Source organism: Neolamprologus multifasciatus, chromosome 23 (assembly GCF_963576455.1).
Source record: "Neolamprologus multifasciatus chromosome 23, fNeoMul1.2, whole genome shotgun sequence".
Classification (NCBI taxonomy): domain Eukaryota; kingdom Metazoa; phylum Chordata; class Actinopteri; order Cichliformes; family Cichlidae; genus Neolamprologus; species Neolamprologus multifasciatus.
Genome location: NC_140460.1, coordinates 4777326 through 4789430, shown reverse-complemented (window position 1 = coordinate 4789430; position 12105 = coordinate 4777326). Strand labels below are relative to the sequence as shown.

Here is a 12105-nt window from a genome sequence, read left to right as displayed (position 1 = left end):
ATTATGAGTAAAGAATGGTAATGTAGCTGCAATTTGTAACCAACTGTTTGCCACTTCTTGTTTATTTTAATGAAATAATGCTAACTTGTTTAGCATTATTGCAGAAGCAGAAGCAGTGTTTGGTTTGTCTGTTCTGAGCTACTGTAGCAAAACATGGCAAACTGGATAGAAGAAAACTCCATATAGATATAAGCAATTGTTTTAACCCAAGGAAACCAAAAATGTAAAATTTATACAGCTCCATATCACAACAACAATCGCCTCAAGGCTGTTAAAGGTAAAGTAAAGACTCTACAATAAAAGAGAGAAAACCCCAACAGTCAGACAGCCCCCCTATGATCACGCATTTTGCAACAGTGAGAAGGAAAAACTTCAGGAAGAAATCTATGGGAGAGCCAGGCTCAGGGCCCATGATTAAATGATTAAATGCAAAGTGGTGTATAAACATATAGAGAGTGAAAAGAGGCGAGTAGAGAAAAAACTCTCAGTGCATGATGGGGAAGCCCCCAGCGGCCTAGGCTTATTGCAGCATAACCAAGAGAGGGTTCAGGGGGACCTGATCCAGCCCTAACTGTAAGTTTTATCAAAAAGGAAACTTTAATCCTAATCTTAAAAATAGAGAGGGTATCTGTCTCCTAAATCTAAATTGGGAGCTGGTTCCACAGAAGAGGGGCTTGAAAGTTGAAGGCTCTGCCTCCCGTTTTACTATTAATACCCCAAGAACCACAAGTAAGCATGTGATATAGTACTATGATTGCTACTACCATTTTCTATCCTAAATGCTGGTCCTTTATTTTCAACAGGATTATGCTAAAGGACATAACAAAATATGTGGTTCTCGGTATTTCTTATCTGTTATGCACAAAAATGTTAACTTTACTTAAAACTAAAGTTAACTTACTAGATTCTGTGTTTCACTGGAACATTGTTCAGGGGTCGTGTGCTTATTTATTTGTAGATACCAACAAGGTTTTAATGAGCAAGAGATATTACTGGTATGAAATAATATTTTATTTCTGTATGATATAATTTCACTGTGTTATTTGTAAGGATAACACTTGACAATGGGTTCTTGTTGAGCAATGGTTCCTAATAGTTGAGTGAATGCCGACCCCAGCCCAGCAGCCAGACCCTGAACTTTAACAGGTAACAAAGGCAGTGATGAAGCTGCAGCCTCGATTCTACTTGTTCATGTTTCTAAAGTAGAATCGCCGTGGCGATCCCTTTAAAGTCTCTGTGGGCCGGATTTCAACTTTGCTTGGTGCTGGCAGCTTTTTGTTCCTACCTAAATACTAAGATTAAGATCATATATGTACTAGGATAGGATTTGTGGTGGTGTGTGGGGCTGTAGCCTGGAGGTTTACAGTGTAATAGTATAACAAATTACTTTCCCCTGGGAGTAATTGAGTAAAGTACTGCATTACTTTTAAGAAAAGTATTCTGTGTAATATGTGTAATACATTACACATTACACTGATCACTACACAGATGTAATGTCTTTGATATGCTGCTTAGCGATGGCAGTGACTCTCAAAGCCGAGCGAATGAGAGACCAATGAGAATCGATAAGGAACTGAATTGATAGGTGATATTGATAATGCAGTCTGAAACGCTAAATTCTTATCAGTTTCCATCCACAGTTATATGTCATATTCTATCATTTGTCCACACCTAAACATGTGCAGCGTAATCTGTCGCAATACTTCCCTGAATGTTACATACTTCATTTTTCATTTGAAAGTTGAAACTTTTCCCCCCTCAGAGCTAGTGGTAGAGGAAATCTTCAATTTACTACCTCACTTCTTGTCACAGCCTCCAAACTTCCTGCCGCTGGCAAGCTTGGAGCTGGTGATTGGCTGACAGATGTGGTCACATGGCAAAGAGATACACCGCGTGTGTGTGCACCGTGTGTGGCTTAAGGGGATGAAGGCTTGTTGTATCATTTGAATATAACATTGCAGAATAAAAAGACGGAAAAACTGACAATATTGGCATTTAAGTTTGACTGCTGCAGTGGAATTTGTGCACAGCACAGCAGCACTTGTCAGGTGTAGAAAAAAATGAGATAAAGTAAAGAAACAGACAGTCTGGAGACAGCTAGATATAAAGACAGAGTTGATTAGATAGAAAGAAGCAAAGAGACGGGCAAAAAGATAGTGAGGAAAAAGCAAATGTAAAGTGACAATGGAAGGAAAAAAGGAAAGCAAAACATAGAGAATGGCAAGGAGGGATCCACAGCGTGCTGCTGTCTTCCTGTAGCTTGTCCAGCCCAGTCTATCTGAGGCTATCAGGCCTATCTGCCCATCTCCCCGCAGTGCTGTAGTCAGCACTAATCACATTTTATGGCACTGAGATGAATGGGAGGCCTCGGCTTGGAGCCGGATCGATCCCAGGACCAGATAGACCAGCACTAGCAGCCTGCAGCCTGGGCCAATAGGATATTTGCTGTTGTGGCCAAATGACAGAAAATGTGTGAGACAGTGACAGAGAGAAAAGGACAGGGAAGGGAAATGTGACACTGTAATGACTGGAGATTTAAAAATATCATAGATAATAATATGCTGTATATTGTGGTGCATGCATGCAGCAGGCACAAAGGTGACAAAAACAGGTGAACATCTATCCCTATTGCACCTCCCTGCTCGATCTTTCTTTATAGACCCCCTCAAAAGCGTTTTTTCATTAAAAAAACGGTTTCTTATCTGTCCAATTTCCTTCTTCAAAAAAGGTCTTGTGTGAATTTAATCTACTCCAGTGGAAGGTGTTGTGGTTAAGTGCTGCCTGTGCATTTTGTCAGAGTGTGCGTATGTATACACAGGCAGTGTGATTAGATTGTGTCTGTGTGCCCGGAATCATCGGAATTCACATAAATCTTTACTTTATATACTAATGATTGCAATATTGTTGTGACATGAAGCAAAAAAAATAAAGCTGAGAAATTTAATAGAGAAAGAATAATAGCATGAGTAAATAAACCAGCTAAGTGCAGCTATAGTGTGGGGGAGAGGCTGTGCTATAGAGATATCAGTGGGTTCCAGGGAAGAACTGGGCTGTTGGAGTGTTTCATCCAGCTAAGCCTTGCTAACTCTCAGCCTGAGCCAAGGGAATGGGGAACAGTAAAAGCCCGTGATATTGGAAGTGAGATGGCCATTTTGAAGGAATGTAAGCTGGTGAAACAGATTTGGTCTGCCTCAATCAGCTTAGCAGCTTTGTGGAAATTGGCTTCACCGTAGCACCGGTTATGATGGATGGCCGGATGGATGAATGTCTCTTTTTTTGTATGTCCTTCCTTTTTGTGTGGTTATCGAACCACTCACTTACCTCTGAAAGTTAAGGCCAATTCTGGTTCTGTTGGTGGCAATGAGTGGGCCATGTGACTGTTTGAAGCGGTGTTAATTTTTCAAGAGAGGTGCACAAAAATTGTTTTTTTATCAAAGCAAAAGATACAAAGTTTGTGTATTACTGAAACACATGAAACGACACGAGCCCTTACTTACTATGACCTGTATGAAAGCTTCACGTGAGTTAAATTAAGTTTTAATTTCCTGCTTATATTAAAAGGCTTTAACCTTACCCTTATTCTAAAATGAAATTTAATTTACTTTAGCATAAAATACATTTATATTGATTTCTCAAAGACTCATTTTGCAGCAGGAAAACCCCCGATATTAGACAGAGACCACATGCTGGTGTATGAAATTTAGATGCATTGGAAGTCACAGCTATTTGATGGATTGCTGTGAAATTATTTAGGTTCATATTCCTCTCAGCGGGCATGTACCTGCAGAACTTATGACATCCCCATCAGTCTCATCTGTCTTTTACAAATCTCATCTGCTAACATGCTAAGCAGAGATGATGAACATAGCATGCGTTAGACCTAATAAACAGCAGCATGTGCAAAAGCATGAAAAATATGCATGACTGCGTATTCTTAGTGATGTGACCAACATGTGACTTGATAAGCAATTGAAATGGACTCATTTATTATTCAGTTTTGGTTGGGGGTTTTTTGTGCTTCATAATTTCTGTAAAGTGTTTCCCAGTTGTCTGCAGGGCGGGCAGAATTAGAGCAAATTTGTCTCAAATATTTGGAATGACTGCTGGGCTTGTGGCAGACTACATGACAACAAAATACAACATACAAGATCAGAGACTAGTAACTGCTGTCTTTGTTTTCACTAATAATAAGCAAGTGGGGGGGGGGGGGGGGAAGAAATTATACAATACATATGGAATTAAGTAAACTGAGTTAAAATCAAAGTTGTCTGATGTATGGAGTCTTCTTCAAGTAAAAATTGCAAGAAGCCAGTGAGATAGGACCTTTGAAAAAAGTTTCATACTGAGTGAATTTCTACCTGATATGTGACTTCGAGCTACCACGATTTCATTCCAGTTTCTGCCTATGTTACCATCAGAAACCAGTGGGTGAGTTGATATGAAACTCCATTGACTAAGTTGATATGCTTTCCCATTCAGCTGTAGGGGTGTACTTGATGTCAGGTTCTGTGAAGGGCACGGCTGTGAGCTATTATCATAGGAGCCTTAAGGGAGCCATTCATAGAAGACAGGCAGTAAAACCTTGCACCGAGCGCCTTCAACTCATCCAACTGCTGCAGGGGTGATTTGTAAGCCTCACTTGTCCCGGGAAAGCACAGTGTAGAGCAGTTACTCTCCATAATCAGGAAAGAGGATGAACAGAAGAAGAATAGGCCATGTGTTATATAGACTCCCCAAAGAGCCATCATTACTTTACTTTTTCAGACAATGCTCACCTGTTCAAATTAGTGATGTTATGCAATTTGTCACGGGAGAAGTAAAAAGTTAAATAGGATGTTAAAACTCTCACCACGCCATTAATGACTTTGTTTCGCTAATGCTTATTTACCAGTGCTACGTTTCTGTCCCTGCTGTACTGTATTTTATTAAGCTTACATTATTGAAGCATTTCTTCAGTGGTTCGGAACTCCTTGTTCAAGGCCTCACTTTAAGGACCTCCTCCTGGATACGTTGCTTGTGTTTTCACTTTGACTGGTGTATAAGCTATTTTACTGATCATACTTGTTCCAGTGATAGCTTGATTTGTTATGTAGCTATGTTGTCGTACGAGGGCAATCCCAAAAGTAGGTCTCCTATTGTTTTAGAAATACAAACAACCGTTTATTTTCCATGATATTTACATCATTTTAAAGCATGAAGACTTATTTATATCCCTACATATTTGCCATTTCGGTCGATGCATTTTTGTAGACACTGTGGCGGTTTTACAATGCCCATCTTTCATCTTTGGGCACAGGTGGTAGTTACTGCGTGTGACGTGCAGACTGTAGGGTGGGTGAGTGATGAAGTTCCAACCAAAGTTTTGAAGGAGAGCGACACTGTGACGGGCGATGTGTGGACGTGCAGTGTCGTGGAGAATGCTTACTGAAATGCCCTTCTGAGTTTTTCCAGTGTTTCACAGGACCTGTCAGCATTTATTGTGGTCCCAACAGGCAGATGTTCAACCAACAATACCGCCTTTCGGGCCCAAAACACAGTTCCACACTGCGCACACTGTGCGTAAGCATTCTGCACAGCACCGCGCATCCACACGTCACCCGTCACACTGTCGCTCTCCTGTAAAACTTTGGTGGAACTTCATCACCCACCCACCCTACAGTCCGGACTTCGCACCCAATAACTACCACCTGTTCCCAATGTTGAAAGAGAACTCGTCCGGAAGGCGATTCTGCGACAGAAGCAAGCAGCTATGACATGGGCATTGTAAAACTGCCACAGCTTCTACAAAAATGCACCAACCTAAATGGCGATTATGTAGGAAAATAGATAAGTCTTCAAGCTTTAAAATGATGTAAATATTATGGAAAATAAACGGTTGTTTGTATTTCTAAAACAACAGGAGACCTTACTTTTGGGATTGCCCTCGTACAAGCTAGTTCAGATCCAAACTAAAAGCCACACAAACTGACCAGCATCTCTCAATCTCTGTGAGGTGAAAATTTCTTTTTGTGAATGAAGTCCAGTGGTTCTGCAAAGAGCATTTTCTTTCCACAAGTCAGAGATTTTTTTTTACTATTGTCAAACATAAAATATGAACATTAAATTAACATTCACCTCACTGTTGGACTGGTGCTGTGTCCTTTCTTGCTGGAGTAGAGCTGCAGGCTTTAGTGAGCTTGAAAAACATTTGATGTGCTGTGCTCTTGGCTGAGATATTTTAGAGTTAGCAGCAGCTCAGGCAAGTAAGTAAAAATGGCAGACTAACAATATGAAAATGTGTTAAGAGAAGAAAAGCCCAGACTCCCAACAAAACCTACACGAAGGAAAACCCTGAGGAGCATAATATGGTCTCATTAAGACTCAAGTAGAAGGAATGAAAGATAGAGAGTGTAAGGAGAGAGTAGACACCAGCAGGCTAACGGATATGATGCACTTTAATTGTTTTTTTCAATTATTATTATTTCCCATACAGAAGAAACAGAAGCAGCATTAGGAGTGGTGTATTTCTGAGAAGTAATAGTTCTGTAAAGTCAGCTGCTGGTTGTTGTTTATAACATCAGTGCCAGTCTGGATAATAGATTTTTTAACTACGCTCGCTCCTCCATCAGCTGCTGACAGTGTCCTGCTTTAGGCCTGTCGCTGCAATTTCTGTGTTGATGAACACATTGAACTTCACCTGTGCTTCCCCCTGTCTTCTCAGGTTTGCAGAGGTGTTCAGGGACCCTCCAGCTCCCCTGTCTATTCTGCTTCTGTCTCATTCTCTGCAGTTCTTGCATCTCTCCACTGTCATGTCTAAGTTGTGATGTCCTTCAGCAGTGACAGTGGAACAAGGGCATAGACGGGTCTCTGGTGAGCACATCGGACGAACATGGGCTAATCGCTGCTGGCGTAGCGTGTCCATGAGCATGCACTGCAGACAGCTGGTTGGTGGCAGCTTCTTGTGGCAGGACCACTTTGGGTCTGTTTATGGGAGGGTTTGGTGGATACACAGCCGTAGGATTAAACTTCCAAACGCTGCTTGTCAACAGGTCCGCTTGTCTTTTTTCCCTCTTCATTTGTATGCCTTTGCATTGCCTTTTCTTTTTGCAGCATATGGCACTAGGTAGATAGGCATGCGTCCTGTGGTTGTGGTCCTCTTCTTTGAAAGTTCATTTTTAAGCTTCTTCTCTTTACATTCTCCAAAGGAGAGACATTGGCTTCAATTTGACTCTGCCAAAGGGATTATTTCACTTCAAACACATCACATGGGCCCAGAAAGTTTAGGATCCTACTTTCACACCCAATAAGGAAGTTATGGAAAGACTTGTGTGGTTTTGAAAGACATGCAAGGCATCAGACGTTTGTGTCAGACAGTGTAGGGTTTTGTGAGCGACCTTTTTCTGTTAAGGCATGCTTCCTTATTGTCAAAGCTGATGCTCCCCAGATCACTTCATAATGACATGGACAAAAGGATATGACAACAGCAGAGAATGAATTTTCAAATTGTCTTTCTGATAGCAAAATGAGTTTTCCCTGGGTTATCTCTGGTGACGCACGGTTCCTTATCAAAATTCATTGCCTTCTTTTTTAGCTTGATTCACTTTAAAAAGGAGGTACAAAGCTTAAGGGCATGTTTTGAAATAAAGCAGACACATTTTTTTATTAGGCGTTTAGATTCTCTTTATTCAAACAGCAGAGACTTATGCATTGCTCTTAGCTCATAGTTTCCAAAGACTTAAAAAAAAAACCTTTAAAAACTGGATTACTGAATTCATGTGCCCAATACTTCCGTTTCAACTGTGAGCCTACTCATTTAGGGCTTCCTTTCAAAAATATATTAATTAATGGCAGTAAACATAATATTTTTTGGAAAACCTCAGTTTTCATGTTTGTCAGCTATTTTAGTGGCATAGGGGAATTTGTAGATGGGGTGATTCATCAGGATAATCATCAGTTGGCCAACCCAGCATTACAACAGTGTGAGATGCTGCCAAAAATGTGTTTTTGGTATTTTATTTGCAGCAGGTGGATCTGCAGCTTCTTTGAATTGCCATGTAAAGCCTTGAAGCTTTATAGCCTGATAAACAAAAGGTTTGTTAATAACTAATATCTCACTCTATGTCACATGTATAAAGGGAAGAAAATGTCATAAGTAAGGTGTTTAAATTGTATTAGGGTTTAGTGTTTGCATTACTACGTGTTGATGGACCTGAGTGACTGCTAGGCTTTACCGAATTAGTTGAGATGAAGCCTAGCAGATATCTAGCATGGGTCATAATCTGACTAACAGTATGGCTTGTTGTGTAGTTAACTGCCAAAAAAAGATGTAGATGAAATGTTGGCGTCTCACTTAATGTTTCATGTTCATCATCATCGATTGGTTCAACTATTATGTTGGCGACAGGCATGCTAAAGTTAGCTACAAATCCTTGTAACAGTTGCAGAGAGCATTGTCTGCATCAAGTTTCGGTGGCAGTACGAACATAATTTGGGCGGAGTTTTGGTGCCCAAACATACTTACCTGATATCTTAGTACTCCACTTTTTTTTGTCTAAATTCACTTCTATAGTTACAGATTGAAGACTGAAGTTTACATATCAGCTGGTGACATCATTAATCTGAGTGTCCATCTTTTATTTGCAGTCTGTAAAAATGTTGAAATTGTAAAAACATGTAAATTTCCGTCAGATTGCAAAAATGTCATTAGACCTAATATTACAGTCCTTTGTAAAACTGCAGTTCTTCACTATATGGACAGTGAAACTACAGTTTGACTCACCACAATACAGAATAAATAAAAAGGGTAAAAAAACATCTCTATGCTCCCTGGAGTAGTTTCCCTTGCCATGATTGCAATATACATGTCTCCTACTGCCTCTGGTTCACACAGCCTGTTTAAATGAGGTGGATGCATTAAGATGTATATACTAAAGGACTGAATAAATTAACCACCAACAGTACATATACACCCATGTGTGTGTACCCACTAAATAAAGAGCACAGATATGGTGCAGTTTAAAATGCTGCCTGTGTTTTGAAAGGTTCGGCTTGTTGCAGCAGGGAGCCAGCAGGCCTTTGCAGTCTTTGAATGGAGAGAAAATGTTGCAAAGCACAGCATGGAATTAAAAGCAAAAGGGGAAAGCATGGAAGGAACAGAACGAGAAATGAGAGCAGTGAGATGCTGTAAACTGCTTCTGGAGGGGCTTGTAATAATGTTGTTAATATATGAACTTTTTTTTTCCTTTACCTGCTATATTGGCACAGTTAAATGCAATGTTCTGAAAAGTAATTGCATTCCACTTTTGTATAAATTTGCAGTGTTTATTGATTTTATACTGCTCATTTATGCAAATCGGTGGCAGTTTCCAACACAGTGCTATTTACTGTAAATATTAGCAAAGTTTTTGTAAATATAAAACTTGCCAACCAATCCTCTATTTATCCCAGCTTTGCTCATCTCAGTCCAAGAAGTAATCAGAGAAAGATAATAAGCCTGAATTGAGAAAAGAGGAAAAGAGGGAAGAGATGGAAAGTAAGCGAGAGGATCGTTGTCGAGGTTTCAGCAGGAGGCATTTTATGGGGACTCAGTAAGGGCCTTGTGGAGCTGCTGTGCATCTGCATGAAATGATGAGCCTGGTGTCAGGACATGGATCATCCTTTTACACCGAGTAATGAATACAGATTGCACACCGGATAGAGAGGCTCTGCAATCTGCTGCACCACAAATGAAACAACTGCCGTTCTAATCAAATAGTCTTTTCATGCCAGCGCAGCCCTCAACTTGGGCTAAATTCAATTCCAGATTCACAGATTTGTGGGTTGGGGGTTGGGGAGACTTGCGAGGCAAGAGGGAGTTATAAATGTTGTAATTAGAGTATTGTTTAATGTGTACGTGTGTAGACGCGTGTGATGTGTGCGTCTGTTGCTGTGGGGGAGGGGTGGCGGTAGGAGGGTCCCTGGCATCGTGTTGTCGTTAACCGCTTGGTTATTTTAGATAGCAGTTGGAGGAATGGGTCCAATCACAGAAAACACATACACACTAACACACACCCGTGCACAAAACGCACACATTTAGCTAATTATGCCAACTAGTGGCTTGGGAGAAGACGTTCTCTGTATTCTGTATTTAGGGAACAGCGAGGAGCTTTGAAGGAGAGCCGCAGTGCCTCTTTGATGCTGCTTTTGTTTTTTGTTTGTGGTTTAATAATTTAATCAAGCCAAACGTCCTCCTTCTCTCTGTAACTGTCTGTTGGTGGAGGCTAATTACTCTGCAGATTGTTCTCCTGGTGCTAGAGATGAGAGTTTAGATCCAGAGGGGGAGGGGGGTGCTGATGGCTGTAATTTAACAGTGTACTGATGGGCTAAGCTGTCTGTCGACTGCTGTTTTATTGTTTCGGGATGCTGCTGACGAGTTACTATTCTAATGTGCACCATCTGATGAGAATGCCTGCAATGTTGTGCATTGCATTAGTATTCTTTGTCTCCACCATCCATCCATCCATCCATCCATCCATCCATCCCTCCATCCATCCATCCATCCATCCATCCATCCATCCATCCATCCATCCATCACCAAGACCTTCCTCTCTGTATTCACACTGTGTGTCCTCAACTGTCTGGTGAGTGGTACCTGGCTGGAGGTTGCTTGCAGTTGCTAGGTGAAATTGGATACAAAGAGGTATATGTTACTGCGCCAAAAAAACGCTTTGTAATTGCACTGGTCTCTAACAGATCGATAGTTTGCATGGAAGATGCCAACTTGTCTGCAAACACTCAGAATCAGATGACAGAAATTTTATTAATCAAAATTAATCAAAATCCAAATTGAGTTGTCATAGCAGCATACCTACAACAGACAACAAAGCAGCCGTATAAAAATGAAGTGTAGAAATAGAGATATAAATAGAAGGGAAAAAAACGTGACAAACATAGAGAGCTGCTGCAACAGGCTGCCACCAGGACGGTGCTAAAGTTGTTTTATACAGTGCCCTCTTTGTGACAGGTGGAAACCACCAGCAACCATTTGCAGACCGTTTTTCCTGAGCAACCAGGTGTGATTGTGTGACTGAGGCAGAGAGGTTGAACAAACAATACATTTTTACAAGTAAAACTGACTTGTTTAGCTGTTGTGCTACGTTTTTTTTTTAATAACCAGAGCCTTTCATCACAGAAGAATGGAATCCAGCCGATCCTGTCAAGCACCAGCCTAAGTGAAATGGACCTTTAGGCTGAAGTGATTGATTTTGTATCTAGGCAGCCACATCCACAGCTAGTTATACGATTTTGAGCTTACAGAAATCTTTGGGGAGGATTGTGATTCGAGATTGTGGATTTTGATTTAACCTCAGACGAACATCTTTTGATCTTTTGCCCAAAACACCAACCTCTAATAAGATCACAAGTTCACAGGGAGCAACCACTTCTCCACAAAATATTTTGTTTATAAGTTTCATAAACGTGGTTGATGTACCTGAATGATATAAGAATAATAGGCTTGGAGCAGAGAATATAATCTATATTGATGTCAGGTTAGCATCAGTTGTCACACACTATTAGTGTGTTTACAGCATCATAGTAGCTATCGTTTAAGCAAGCGAGATGAAGGCCCATTTCAGTGTACTGCACAGTGAGTGACACACCACATAACTGGAACGAGCAGAGCTTCAGCTTTCGTTACATTTCTACATCATCCACTTCAATTTCTGCTAAAATTTTAATAAGAATAAATATTGACCTGTCAGTGCGCCCCAGGGCAGCTGTGGCTACAATGTAGCTTGCCATCGCCAGTGTGTGAATGTGTGTGTGAATGGGTGAATGACTGAATGTAGTGTGAAGCGCTTTGGGGTCCTTAGGGACTAGAAAAGCGCTATACAAATGCAGGCCATTTACCATTGTTAGGTTTAAACCCATTAAACACGTGCTGTATCAAACTATATCTTTAATCTTTCTCTGCCTGCTTGCTAGCTTATTTGTGTCTCTGTTGTTAATCTGGAATAATAGTTTAAGATGTTTATTTTCAATGTACAGCAGTTTATAAACTTATTTCCCTTATTTAATATGGAATACAGCACAACACGGTTGCTGTCTTTAGTCAGCATTAACAACAACTGACTGTTCTGCCATCGC

At 40.6% G+C, this 12105-nt stretch overlaps 1 protein-coding gene across 3 annotated transcripts in view; it reads left to right on the top strand.

The window, feature by feature from the left end:
- Positions 1–12105, top strand: part of agbl4 (AGBL carboxypeptidase 4) — a 370527-nt gene that overhangs the window by 32878 nt on the left and 325544 nt on the right. The window lies entirely within an intron of this gene.